At 41.9% G+C, this 15,341-nt stretch overlaps 1 protein-coding gene across 8 annotated transcripts in view; it reads left to right on the forward strand.

Moving 5' to 3' along the window:
- CDK19 (cyclin dependent kinase 19) overlaps positions 1–15,341 on the forward strand; it is a 217,017-nt gene that overhangs the window by 81,321 nt on the left and 120,355 nt on the right. The gene's annotated exons all lie outside the window — the stretch shown is intronic.

Raw genomic sequence — 15,341 nt, forward strand, 5'->3', positions numbered from 1 at the left:
ACAAGGGGAGATAGATTCAATGTTTGTAATGGCTCAGCCATTCCCAGTCCTTATTCAAACCGGAGTTGACTGTGTCTAGTTTGCATATCAATTCCAGCTCAGCAGTCTCTCGTTGGAGTCTGTTTTTGAAGTTTTTCTGTTGTAATATAGCCACCCGCAGGTCTGTCACTGAATGACCAGGCAGGTTAAAGTGTTCTCCCACTGGTTTTTGAGTATTTTGATTCCTGATGTCAGATTTGTGTCCATTAATTCTTTTGCGTAGAGACTGTCCGGTTTGGCCAATGTACATGGCAGAGGGGCATTGCTGGCACATGATGGCATATATCACATTGGTAGATGTGCAGGTGAACGAGCCCCTGATGATATGGCTGATGTGATTAGGTCCTATAATGATGTCACTTGAATAGATATGTGGACAGAGTTGGCATCGGGGTTTGTTACAAGGATAGGTTCCTGGGTTAGTGGTTTTGTTCAGTGATGTGTGGTTGCTGGTGAGTATTTGCTTTAGGTTGGGGGGTTGTCTGTAAGCGAGGACAGGTCTGTCTCCCAAGATCTGTGAGAGTAAAGGATCATCTTTCAGGATAGGTTGTAGATCTCTGATGATGCGCTGGAGAGGTTTTAGTTGGGGGCTGAAGGTGACAGCTAGTGGTGTTCTGTTATTTTCTTTGTTGGGCCTGTCTTGTAGGAGGTGACTTCTGGGTACTCGTCTGGCTCTGTCAATCTGTTTTTTCACTTCAGCAGGTGGGTATTGTAGTTTTAAGAATGCTTGATAGAGATCTTGTAGGTGCTTGTCTCTTGATTGGAGCAAATGCGGTTATATCTTAGAGCTTGGCTGTAGACAATGGATCGTGTGGTGTGTCCTGGATGGAAGCTGGAGGCATGTAGGTAAGTGTAGCGGTCAGTAGGTTTCCGGTATAGGGTGGTATTTATGTGACCATCGCTTATTAGCACAGTAGTGTCCATTGCTGTTGAGATGTTGATGCTAGCCTCCGTTGCCCAATTGTTACACTTTAAAACAAGCACCTTCATGCTTTCTTGCATGCTGCTGCACATGTTTGGGAGGAACTTTCCAGGGACATCAGCAAAGCATCCATCTTCAAATCCTTCCTCAAAACTCTCCTTTGCTGTGATGCCTACAAGAATCTTGACCATGGTTAGGCTGCTGCTGTGCGAGTCCATAGCTTATCATACTGAGCAATATTGTCTCCTTTTCTTGTACTTCCCCCTCTGGGGCCTCTATCTGTTTATTTTTGTTCCTGTTTTAAAGTTAGATTGTTAGGCCTTTGGAGTAGGGAGAGCCTGGTTGTTCTGCTTGATACAGTGCTTAGCACAGTCCATGGTCCATAAGTAGGGCTGCTAGCACTATGCTGATACAGATAAAACTGGGAATTGAAACTTTTAAAATATGATATCCTAAAACAATTACAAACGGGAGCTCTGCACTTGGGTCTGGTCAGTGCTTCTGTTTTTCTTTACCCTATGTTTGTACAGTACCTAGCCCAGTGGGCTTCTCTTCTTGATTGGTGTTTCTAGCTGCTACTGTTGTAACACAAACAATAAAGAATACTATAAAACAAGTTACCAGCTTGCCTCCTGCTGACAGAAATTTATAATAATTTGGGAAAAGTCTAGGTCCTTTCATTATACAGGAACTCCTCATTTAAAGTCGTCCCCGTTAACGTTGTTTCGATGTTAGGGAACATGCTCATTTAAAGTTGTGAAATGCTTCCTTCTAACGTCGTTTGGCAGCCGCCTGTTTTGTCCACTGCTTGCAGGAAGAGCAGCCCGTTGCAGGTAGCTGGTGGGTGGTTGGAACCAGGGTGGACCAGCAGCCCCCCATCGGCTCCCCACTCCCCGAAGTTCCTGTGCAGTAGCTGTCCCTTCCCCACAGCCATGTGCTGCTCCTGCCCTCTGCCTTGGAGCTGCTCCCAGAGACTCCTGCTTGCTGTACGGGGGAGGGGGGGAAAATGGGGGCTAATGTCAGGGTGTCTCCCCCTCCCCCTGCTCCTGCACCCCGCTTACCCCATTTTCCATAGAGCAGGGGGGACACACGATGGAGGGAGGGAGCTTCTAGGCAGTAGCTGCCCTCTGAGGTCTCAGCAAGCTGATTTAATTAACAAGGCAGTATACTTAAGCCTGAGGTCAGCTACTTAAAAGGGAAATGCACATTTTTTCTCTCACACACAGGGTGTGTGTCTCTGTCTGCCCTTCCTCCTTTCCTGCTGCCTTGTAGAGTGTTGTGAGAGTTAACCCTTGAGGGCTCAGTCAATTGCTAGTTCATTTAGCAGTAAGGCATTCCTTGGGAAATATCCCACTTTCTGATTCCTCCACCTCAACCAAGCTTCACAATCATCATCACTGTGTACCAGTATTAAATTGTTTAAAACGTATACTGTACTGTGTGTGTGTGTGTGTGTGTGTGTGTGTGTGTGTGTGTGTATAAAAATATTGTCTTTTGTCTGGTGAAAAAAATTTCCTCCGGAACCTAACCCCTTCATTTACATTAATTCTTATGGGGAAATTGGATTCGCTTAACATCATTTCGTTTAAAGTCGCATTTTTCAGGAACATAACTACAACATTAAGTGAGGAGTTCCTGTATATCTTTTCTGGAGCAGCAAAGCAGTCCTATTAGGATTCTTGCCAAACTATATTAAATGAATTGTTTGAAGAAGTTCCTGGGACAAGCCATTGAAGTGTATAAGAGAAACAGTTGCTGTATCGTGCTATTAAATGAGATTATATATTGCAATTCAGAATAGGGAGAATCCAATATAAACTATTTTTTCTAATTTTCTTCAAGTATATGTGAGACTGACTCAAATGTAAAAAGCAATAGATTTTTGACCAGTCTCGGCCCGGAATGTGCAGCACTAGTCACTTAGCACCCCTTCCTCAAACTAATTTACCTTATGCTCAAACATTGTATGTGGCAGGATCACTATTAAAAGGGTCTGAGCCTTTGTATAATATTGAATGTGAAAGTACAGTGGTCACTATTAAAAAATCAGCATTTAAGTTACCACAATTCTTTTAGTGCTTGTCCCTATTTGGAGTATTCCCACTTGGTCTTTTCTCTGCACTCAAGGCAGGTACAAAATGCCTCTCCATGGTAGTGGCTCACTTAAGGAATCGGTATTTTCATTTGTCCGTACTTGAATGATTAGCTGCAGAAGGTCACAGGTTTTTTTTTTTTTAAATGGGGAAAGTGTGTTTACCCCCCCTCCCCCCCAACCTTGTTCTTGGAAACAGCTGAACCATCTGGGCTGAAATTTTCCAGAAAACCCCAAACACCCCCTTCCCCCTCAAAAAATAGCATGAGGCTCACAGCCAGGGTGGAAAATTTCAGCATAGAATCATAGGGTTAGAAGGGACTACAAGGGTCATCTAGTCTACCCCCCCAGCCAAGATGCAGGATTTGTTATGTCCAAACCATCCAAGACAGATGGCTATCCATCCTCCTTTTGAAAACCTCCAGTGAAGGAGCTTCCACAACCTCCCTTGGCAGTCTGTTCCATGTTCTTACAGTTCTTACAGTTAGGAAGCTTTTCCTGAGATTTAATCTAAATCTGCTGTGCTGAGTTTGAACCCATTGCCTCTTTTCCTGCCCTCTGTGGCAAGAGAGAACAACTCTTCTCCATCTCTTTTATGGCAGCCTGTCAAGAATTTGAAGATCGCTATCATGTCTCTCCCTTAATCTCCTCTTTTCCAAACTAAAGGTACTCAGTTCCTTCAGCCTTTGCTCATATATCTTGCATTCCATCCCTTTCATCATCTTTGTTGCTCACCTCTGAATCCTTTCCAGTTTCTCTACATCCTTTCTATTCATTGGTGACCAAAATTGGACACAGTATTCCAGTTGAGGCCTAACCAGCGCCGAGTAGAGTGGTCCTATCACCTCCCATGACTTGCATACTATGCCTCTACTAATGCAACCTAAAATTGCACTTGCTTTCTTTGCAACAGCATCATATTGCTGACTCATATTGAGGTTGTGATCCACCACAACTCCCAGATTATTCTCAGCTGTGCTGCTGCCAAGCCAGTTACCCCCCATTTTGTATTTGTGCATTTGGTGTTTCTTCCCCAAGTGTAGCACCTTATATTTGTCTTTGTTGAATTTCATTTTGTTGTCTATAGCCCAGTTCTCCAATTTATCAAGATCCCTCTGAATCTTAGCGCTATCCTCCAAAGTGTTGGCAACCCCCTCTCCCCGGCTTTGTATCATCTGCAAATTTGATCAGGATGAACTCTATTCGTACATCCAGGTCATTCATAAAGATGTTAAATAATACTGGACTCAGAACAGATCCCTGTGGAACGCCATTTCAGACCTCCTCCAATCTGACATCATTCCATTAATAGCATAAGCATTTAAAGATTGGGAAAATTATGGCAACTGAAAACAAGGTCTTATAATGTCAAATTTCAGGCAGCCTTAATAATAGGCAGTGCTACCAGCCCTGCCAGTAATAACATTTTGTAACTGATAAAAAGAATTTCCCTGCCTTTTTAGGCAGTCTGAAGTCATATGACACATAATTACAAAAGTAATAATGATTTCACTTAATTCATTTGGAGATGCTATGAAGCTGGTGTCCATGGTGAACTCTGTACTGAAGTCTTGAATGAAAGTTGGGATTGTAGAAAATGACACTTGATAGCAAGTGCGTGCATACATGTTTTTCTGAAACTGCATTCACTTTTAGAAGGGGTCTGTGAATAATCTTGAATAAGACTGCATGACACTTCAGTTACTCGTGTATTGTCTGGGAAACTCTTTGAACCCAGTTCTCAGCAAGTATGTCTAATAGGAGTGTTGACATAGAATGTTGTTCTGAGCCCTTAGGGATCACTATTAGAGCACCTCTGCCAATTCTCGAGGTTGCTTAGCTTGCCTAACCAATATTTCTTTTGCTGATCAAAGTTTTCTTAAAGAGACATCTATTAAGTTATCATTCACCACCTTAAGCCTTTGCCAGCTGTCTCAGTTCTTATTGGGGAAAAAATGTTGTAGTTTTGCCTCATGAGTTGTGTCAACACAAAACTTTTCACTTTTGACTGAGGAATGAGAAAATACTAGTCCTAAACTAATAGTCCGTTGAGTTTTCTCAATTAATTGCCTTTGATGGGATGGTAAGAAAATGAAAAGAATCGTGTGTGTGTGGGGGGGGGCATATTGTGACTTGGGAGACAGTCAATTAATGTCTTGTTTTAGCTTGTTGCATGCTTTGGATTTCTCCGAAGAGTTGACTGTGAGTGACTGCAAAAGGTATCACTAATAAATAAGTGGTAACCTAGTGCCAAACTAGTACCAAATTTAACAGTAATCACATTCATAAAAAGATATAATAAACATATTTGTTCTTTAACTCAGTGAGAGAAATGTTAAAATTACAACAAATAACTGGCTAAATTCCTTCACTAATTTTTCTTTAATGAGTCTTGAACAAAAAAGACCCTGAAGTATATTTTTGTTGGTTTTGTTACAAGTTCAGTATTATTACCCTAAAATATAATGTACACGAGCATTTACTGTAAAAGAACTATGTGCAATATTTGAGTCTATAATGATTTACTATAATACAATCAATGTGCAGTGAAAATGTACTGTATGCATCTATAAAATACTGTGTGTAGAACCATTTAAAGAAAAGTACTATGGTTAAACTATAACCACAGATTTATTAAATACAATGGAACCATAAATGTAAAACACTGTCAGTTTTCACTTTTTTCTACCACACATTGGAAATACAAAAGAATTAAATGTTAAAGATGCATCAAATCAGAAATACTTGTGTGTCTAATTGGTGTAAAAGTAAAAGATTAAAATCTAGATTGGATTTATATTCCTTATTTTTTTAAATGCAGTAGGATCAACACAAGGAATTTAATCATGTTTTACGAGGCTAATAATAGCAGAAATTACTACAGGAACTGTTGTATGTCTCTGTTCTTGCCTCTTAATTTTGTAGACTTTCTTATTTTGAGGAGTTTGGATTTAATCAACATCCAGCTAGCTATTAAACTGATGTTATATCTGCAGTTTAGGACTTTCTGCATGGGCAATTAAGCCAAATTAACTAAAGGGTATGAATTTAAAATGCATTAATAAAAGTACATTGAACCCCTTTGTGCATGCTCTCAGAAGTAAAGTGGCCTTTATCTTGATTCACTTTCAAAAGTGAAAAATAATCTCTAATATTCCATAAATTCATATATTTTAGAAATAAATTCAATTTGAAAGTCAGAGTTTGTGAACCGGATTAATATAAGGAAATAAAAATTCAGATTGACACTCTGTTAGGTTATTAACTTTCTTTGGACGATTCATGTCACAACTTTGGTATCAAGTGAGTGTAGACTTTTATTTGAACACAGTATATAGCTTTGGTACACTTAGGTTGTGTCAAGATGCAAAAATGCTCAATAAAAACAAACACAAAAAAAGCCCAAGACAAACCACTTGTCACCTATAGATATAGATGTTCTTTCCTTTCTGTGAAACAATAACAGCATTATCCCTCTATTTCTTTAGCACTGGTTTATAATTACACACAGTCGTCCTTCAAAAGCCAGACATTTTTATAAATTTAACGGGGAAAATCAGCTTCTGAAAAATAAGCAACTAGTCAGTACTGATGGGTCCATTTGTTGTGTGATCTCATGGGTTGTTCCCCTAGTATTCTAGAAAACATTAGTTGATGAAAATACTTGTCAGCATCTTCAATCCCAAGTGGATATGTCAAGTCAGAGGACATCAGTGTGTGACCTGGTAATTTAAGCCTTCTCTCCACTGCTAAAATAAATAAATAAATAAATAAAAAAGCTGAGTGTTTTACTTTGGGGTAATTAATACATGTGAGCTATCCTGAGGTAAAAACACTGAAGACAAACCACGAAAGTCAGCCCTATAACCTCATCTTGAGTGACCTTGGTTAGTTTACCTCACAAAAAAACTGGGAGTGGCTTGTCTTCAGTGTTTTTACCTCAGGATAGCTCTCACACTGTTAATTACTCCCAATGTAAAACACTCTCAGCTTTTTTTAGCAGTGAAGACAATCTCTTGCCCTGCGTAAATGAGATGAATAGTAAAATAAATTATGTATGTATCCAGCTGCAATTAAAAAACACAACCAAATTAATACGTGTTTAGGTGTCATAATACATTGTTTAACATGGAATTAACTGGAGCCAATTTTGAAGATTATTTATTTTTTTTAAGTAAATTGACTAGCTTCTTGCAGCAGAGAAACTGTTCTTGGAAATCTTTCCTTTAGTTCAAATAGAGTATATTTTAAGTTTTATTATTGATCAGATAATTCCTCCTCATGTCAGTAATATAGGAAACTTCCTTGCAAGTCAACTCAGATGGGAAGTCAAGGCATTTTAATACCTCCAGAAAAGGCAGACCTTCCTAATAGCTTTTCAGTGGCTTATTTCTTGCTAGATGATTTCAGTTTAGGGTCTTGGATTATTCAATTAGAAATCTTTAATTTTGTAGCAGGTCAGAGGTTCCCCAACTAAGGGGAAAACTCTTCTTTCCTAGAGAGAAGACTGCATTCCTTTTCATCTTTCCACTGGGGCAAAGGGGAAAGGCAGAATTGTAAATGTATGACTGAAACACCCAACAGAATCTGTCTTCAAAACTGTCTCTAACATCAGGTACAGGATAAAATCATATTAAAAAAAAATGCAGATTTCTGAATTGGAGAGTCACAACAAACTTTTCTTCCTCTGTAATATTCTGAGTTCTCATTTAAAGTGAGCTCCTTCTTCCTATACTGGTATTGGAATGCTAAATTGTATTATTCTGTTCAGCCACTACCTGGAGCTATGTGTAAAACTATGTTATTTAAACAAACCTCGGCCATACCTGACAGAGCATTAAATGTGTACATTATGTTGTACACATTTGGTGTGTATAAGCGAGATCTGTAACCAGTCCACATCTGGTACAGAAGTACATGACATGGTGTCAGGAGTAAACTAAGAACAGAAACAGAAGGAACAAAGCAACAAAGGTTGCAGGATCTCATTGACATGCTACTCATCAGTTTGCCAAAGAACTTTAGCTTTGACAAATGTTCACAATGGACAGACTGGAAGCAGTATTTTGCAAGATTTCAAATTGCAAACTCCACAAGGAAACTGGAGATATACAGGTATCTTTTAATTTATGCTGTGGGGAATCAAGCAGAGCATATCTTTAAAACCTTTGATTTTACTGAAGATGATCATAAAGATGACAAAGAACTGGTTCTGGCTATGTTTGAGGTGTACTTTATACCCCAGAGAAATATGGTTTATGAAAGAGCATGTTTTCACTAGAGAATTCAAGAACCAGGGGAAAATGTTGAATGCTTTGAATGAAAACTGTTATTTGGGGAATGCAAAACATGAAAATATCAGACAGGCTGTTAGTGACATAACAGATAAAAACTAGGGCTGTCAAGTTTTTAAAAAAATTAATCAGGATTGTGCGATTAATCTCACTGTTAAAGAATCATAGGCATGCGCCCGGGGTGTGCCGGGTGTGCCCAGGCACACACTAATGCAGGGATGGGCAAATGGCTCCACTCTCCTGGCGCAGCAAGCTGCTGGCTCCTCCCCCGCCTTCCCTCCTCCCCTGGAGCCATGCTGGGGGCCCTGCTCCACCAATATCTGGAGCTGGGTCTCTTCCCCCGGCCCCCACCTACCACCCTCCCCCGCGGATCTCCCCCCCCCCCCCGCCTTGCCCCGTCCCTGCCTGGAAGAAAGCGGCGCGCACCTCTCCCCTGCCTGCTTGTGCTGCTGGTGAAGCACATTCCTACGCTGAGCAGCTCCCGGCAGCAACTGCTGTCTACTGCCCCAGGGTCCTAGTGCCCTCCATCCCCTAATGGCAGGGCAGTCTACCCTTACCCTGCCCTTCCGCCCTAGCCCTGAGCCTCTACAACACCCTAGACCCCTCAACCCCAGACCTCATTCCCCAACACCCTAATCCTCTGCCCCAGCCCTAAGCCCCCTCCTGCATCATGAACCCTTCATCCCTAGTCATAGCCCTCATCCCCCCCTCACCCTAATCCTCTGCCCCAGCCCTGAGTCCCCTCCTGCACCATGAACCCCTCATTCCCAGCCAGAGCCCTCATCCCCCTGCATCCTAATCCTCTGCCCCAGCCCTGAGCCCCTTCCTGCATCATGAACCCCTCAGCCTCAGCCCATAGCCCTCACCCCTGCACCCCCTCCAATCCCCAAACTCCCTCACAGAGCGTGCACCCCCTCCCCCTTCCCACACACCCCCTCCTGCCCCCAAACTCCCTTCCAGAGCCTGCACCCCTCACCCCCTCCTACATCCCCAGCCCAGAGCCTGCACCCAAACTCACTCCCAGAGCTTGCATCCCTCACCCCCTCCTGCACACCCGCTCCCTGCCCCACCCTGGAGCCTGCACCCAGCACCCAAACTCCATCCCAGAGCCTGCATCCCTCCTGCACCCTAATCCCCAGCCCAGGACCTGCACCCCAGACCTCCTCCCTCCACGCAAATTCCCTCCCAGAGCCTTAGGCAGGTGGGGGGTGGAGTTGGGGGGAGCGGGTTCTGGGTGCCACCAAAATTTCTACAAACCTGCCACCCATGTGCGGGGCAGCGTGTCTGGCTCTGCATGTAGCAAAACATGCTACTAGGAGCCTCATGGTAAGGGGTCCGGGGCCAGGAGGGGGGGTTGGATAAGGGGTGGGGGCAGTCAGGGGACAGGGAGCAGAGTGGGTTGGATAGGGGGTAGGATCCCGGGGACGTGGTTGGAGTGGGGGGTCTCTGGAGGGGGCAGTCAGGGAGCAGGGAGGGTTGGATGGGGGCATGAGAGTCCCGGGGTCTGTCAGGGGATGTGGGGTGAATAGGGGTCAGGGCAGTCAGAGGACAGGGAGCAGGGAGGATCCTTGGGGGCAGTTAAGGTGGGGGGGTCTCTGGAGGAGGTGGTCAGGGGACAAGGAGCTGGAGGGGGTTGGATGAGTTGGGAGTTCTGGGTGGGGGGCCTGTCAGGAGGCAGGGGTGTGGAGAGATGTTGGGGTACGTAGGGAGCGGGGGGGGTGTTTATGAGTTGGGAGTTCTGGGGGTCCTGTCAGGGGGCGGGGAGCGGTTGGATGGGGCTTGGGAGTCCTGAGGGCCTGTCTGGGGGTGTGGGTGTGGATAAGGGTTGGGGCAGTCAGGGGACAGGTAGGGGGTAGGGTTCTAGGAGGTCAGTTGGGACAAGGAGCAGGGAGGCTTAGATAGGGGGTGGGGTCCCGGGAGGCAGTTAGGGGCAGGGGTCCCAGGAGGGGGAAGTCAGGGGACAAGGAGCAGGGGGGGTTGGGAGTTCTGAGGGAGACAGGGTGCAGGAAGTAGGAGGGAGTGGATGGGGGTAGGGTGAGGGCGGGGCTATGGCAGGGTGGGGGCGGGGCTAGAGCGGGGCTCCCTGGGTGCGCACCCGAATGAAATGTGCTGCGCACGCCTATGAATAGAATACCATTTATTTAAATATTTTTGGATGTTTTCTAAATTTTCAAATTTAGATTTGATTTCAATTACAACACAGAATACAAAGTGTACAGTGCTCACTTTACATTCATTTTTCTTACAAATATTTGCACTGTAAAAAAACAAAAGAAATAGTATATTTCGATCCACTTAATACAAGTACTGTAGTGCAATCTCTTTATAATGAAAGTTGAACTTACAACTGTAGAATTATGAACAAAAAAATAACTGCATCCAAAAACAAAACAATGTAAAACTTTAGAATCTACTTCAGTCCTACTTCAGCCAATTGCTCAGATAAACAAGTTTGGTTACAATTTGCAGGAGATAATGCTGCCCACATCTTGTTTACAATGTCACCTGAAAGTGAGAACAGGCGTTCACGTGGCATTGTTGTAGCTGGCATCGCAAGATATTTATATACAGGTGTGCTAAATATTCATATGTCCCTTCATGCTTCAACCACCATTCCAGAAGACATGCTTCTATGCTGATGATGGGTTCTGCTCGATAACGATCCAAAGCAGAGCGGACCGATGCACGTTCATTTTCATCATCTGAGTCAGATGCCACCAGCATTTTTTGGTGGTTCAGGTTCTGTAGTTTCCACATCAGAGTGTTGCTCTTTTAAGACATCTGGAAGCAAGCTCCATGCCTCGTCCCTCTCAAATTTTGGAAGGCACGTCAGATTCTTAAACGTTGGGTTGAGTGCTGTATCTATCCTTAGAAATCTCACATTGGTACTTTCTTTGTGTTTTGTCAAATTTGCTGTGCAAGTGTTCTTAAAAAGAACATGTGTTGGGTCATCACCTGAGACTGCTATAACATGAAATATATGGCAGAATGTGGGTAAAACAGAACAGGAGATATACAGGTCTCCCCCAAGGAGTTCAGTCACAAATTTAATTAACACATTCTTTTTTTAACAAGCATCATCAGCATGGAAGCATGTCCTCTGAAATGGTGGCCAAAGCATGAAGGGTCATATGAATGTTTAGCATATCTGGTACGTAAATACCTTGCAACGTCGGCTACAAAAGTACCATGCGAACGCCTGTTCTCACTTTCAGGTGACACTGTAAATAAGAAGAAGTCAGCAATATCTCACGTAAATGTAAACAAACTTGTTTGTCTTAGCAATTGTCTGAACAAGAAATATGACTGAGTGGACTTGTAGGCTCTAAAGTTTTAAATTGTTTTGTTTTTGAGTGCAGTTGTGTAACAAAAAAAATCTACATGTGTAAGTTACACTTTCACGATAAAGAGATTGCACTACAGTACTTGTATGAAGTGAATTGAAAAATACTATTTGTTTTGTTTATCATTTTTACAGTGCAAATATTTGTAATAAAAATAATATAAGGTGAGGAATGTACACTTTGTATTCTGTGTTGTAATAGAAATCAATATATTTGAAAATGTAGAAAAATATCCAAAAATATGTATTAAATTTCAATTGGTATTCTATTGTTTAACAGTGCAATTAATTGCGATTAATTTTTTTAATCGCAGTTAATATTTTTGAGTTAATCGCGTGAGTTAACGGCAATTCATTGACAGCCCTAATAAAAGCCTTTTCACATTAGCTACAATTGAAGAGAGATTTAACCCTAGCCACAGCTATACAGAGAGCAAATCAATCTAAGTCGGTGAAACAGCAAAACCTAGGACAACTTGACAAACTTTAAGAACCTAAAACTAGCTTAGATACTGTAAACAGAAACTTGAGAGTTAAAAGTCAATATCATAAAACACTTGAGGCAATGGGAGAGAACTCCCAGTCTTAGTAGAATACCAACCTATATGCCCAGGGTGTGAAAACAAATCATATCCCAAGAGATGAAGTATGTCCAGCCAGAGGTACATGGTGTAATACACACATAAAATATGGACATTTTGTGGCTGTTTGCCACACCAGAGCAGTCAGGGAGTTGACTCTTATTGCAGACAAGTAAGAGCCACAGAAATAAATTATAGAAGTAGCTTTGGCTTTTTTCTTTAGGGAGGGAAAAAAAGCAGTTAAATTTGCATGTATCAAATTTCTCTGTTTCATATTCACCAATCTGGCATCTTCATTTCATGAACACTTAGAGGAAATGAAACACAGAAGTAAGGACTAATATAAAATGTAGTGCCAAAAATAAAAAAGCTGTTAAACCACATTACAGCTACATAGTTTAAAATAAAGTTTCAGTGTTAGGAAATGTAAAAGCTAAGGTTTCTACAGCAACATTAACTTGGCCACATTGCACATACTACTGTGCACAGTTATTTTTTATTCTTGTTAAATATTAATTAACGTTAATTTCTGCATGTCCCTGGAGGAACCTTCACTTCTGCCATTCCCGATATTTTAACTCAAAGATCTTAATTGTATTATCATACATTTTGCTAAAAAAGAGCCAAAGTTATGCTTTTAAACAGTTATGCTTTTAAGTTCACACCTGACTGATATTAATATGGCAAGTCCCTCCTTTGCTGCTTCTAATATTTGCAAGTCCAGGTTAGCAGTGTAATAGCACTGTTTATACTGCGATGCCTGCTTCCTTGCAAGGGGAACAAATACACTATGTGCTGAGGAAATTTTCCCTCAGTGTTCAAAACAGTTTTAAATGAGTTCAGCTGAACCATCCTTAAAACCAACGGAACACAAGTGTATGTACCCAAAGTAAAGAAAACACAAGACTCAAGTGGCTGGAACTATTTTTATAAGTAGGTTAAACAAACCATCTGAAAGCAAGTTTGATTTTTTTTTTTTGGTCATGTCATGCTCCTGAACCAGATATGGACTGCTTACAGAGCTTGCTTATATGTACCAGATGTGTTCATCATAAGATCCTTTAAGGCTCCACCACGTATGGCTGAGGTTTTGTTAAATAAGGTATTTTACACATAGTGCCACCTACAGGCTAAACAACATAAAGTTTAGCATTCTATTACATCTCCCCCTTAAGTTCTACCTTCTACAAATGTTTACACTGTCACAATGTCTTTGCAGTTCAGTACGGATCAGTCTGCATTGTATGTCTGCATTGCAAGTGTCTCTGCATTGTACTGCTTTTCTATTTACATAACCCAAACGCATAATCACTTGGTCACCTGGCTATCCATTAGTTGCAGCGATTGGCTGTGGTTGGTTTGGAATAGTTGAGCCATTGTCTTCTTGTTCTGCATCTGACATCTGTACAGTTTGCTCTGTTGACTGTTCCTTTTTATGAACAAACTGTAGATGTTCATGTTTTCTGTTGAATTCTCTGCTGTTGGTCTCAATCACATATGATTTGGGCACTGAATTCTTTTTCTTTATGACAGCTGGAGTTGTCCACCCCTTTCCTCTGTCCAATTTGGCATGAACATAGTCACCAGGTTCTAGACCTGGGAGTTCTCTGTGTGACATCTGTTGTAAAAGTGTTCATAAGCTCTTTTAGGCCTGGTCTACACTAACCCCCCAATTCGAACTAAGGTACGCAACTTCAGTTACGTGAATAACGTAGCTGAAGTCGACATACCTTAGTTCGAACTTACCGCGGTCCAGACGCGTTAGGCAGGCTCCCCCGTCAACTCCGCGTACTCCTCGCACCGAGCAGGATTACTGGAGTCAATGGGGAGCACTTCTGGGTTCGATTTATCGCGTCCAGACAAGACGCAATAAATCGAACCCAGAAGTTCAATTGCCTGCCGCCGAACCAGCGAGTAAGTATAGACAAGCCCTAAGCCTTTTTATCCCTTTTGGTTACGCCCCTCATGTCTGCCACTTCATAGATAGTGCTGACCTTGCTTAACTACCTCACTGTACCTCCCATCCATGGTTGACCTTGCCTAGTTTACCACTCTAGCACAACTAAAGTGCATTGCTTCTACTAAATTTTTATAGCAGGATAGCTAATGTGCATTAGTTATCCTGCGGTAAAAACACAACCTTTTTGGTCACTGAAGACTTAGCTTTGATGAATCTGGCGTCTGACCATTTGAGCAAGTGCTACAAAGCCTTCATATTTGATACAGCTTTTTTATCATAATGAGAATGACCTGCACAGTAACAACAGTTCACCTCTCCTTCCTAATTCCTACAAAGAGACCCTTCTCCAAGCAGACCTTTCTGTCTTCCAAAAAGTACATAAGCCAGAGACTTTGGTATTGTCAGTCTCTTATTTGGAAGGCACTCACATACTCCAGCTATCGGCAGCAGTACAAAACCCTAAGATAATCAATGGATGACATATAAGAAAGAGTTTAAGACAACTTGGGCTCTGTTGAAGCAAAGTGTCAGCATGTTGTCCTTTAGTTAGTGGGGCAAATAATGAAAGGCAAAGCAATGGTTCTGTGTACATTGTCCTTTGAAATGTTCCTTTCTTTTGTGAAGATTCCAACACTGAAGCTTCTCTGCTGCTTCCATTACCAACTTTACCCTCTCTCAAACATCGGACATTTTTCAATACTATTTTTTTTCAGTATACAAGACACCCACTGATAGGGGACTCTTGTTCCAGATTAAGTTTCCCTCAAAATACATGTCATTTTGACAGAAAGCAAAGAAAGTCACTAGCAACTTTGTATATGTTATGTAGGTGCCAGAAAACCTAGAAAGTATTCCAGGCTATACAAACCTAGAATTTTGAGGCTGCGACCACACCATCAGGTAAAAGATGTAATGGTGAAGGATTGTATAAAAAAATCCCTAACTAGATATGCAAGAAATATTCAATGTTAAATGTTTTTATAAATGGGAAGTTCTACAGCATCGCTAAAGCGATGGAAACAATACAAGCTGAGGTGCTGCTGAACGTAATGAAATCCTTAAAGTGGTGAATTACTTCTTCTCTCTCAAACATCTCCCTTATTCGTTTAT

The sequence above is a fragment of the Malaclemys terrapin genome, chromosome 3, assembly GCF_027887155.1.
Source record: "Malaclemys terrapin pileata isolate rMalTer1 chromosome 3, rMalTer1.hap1, whole genome shotgun sequence".
NCBI classification, from domain to species: Eukaryota; Metazoa; Chordata; order Testudines; family Emydidae; genus Malaclemys; species Malaclemys terrapin.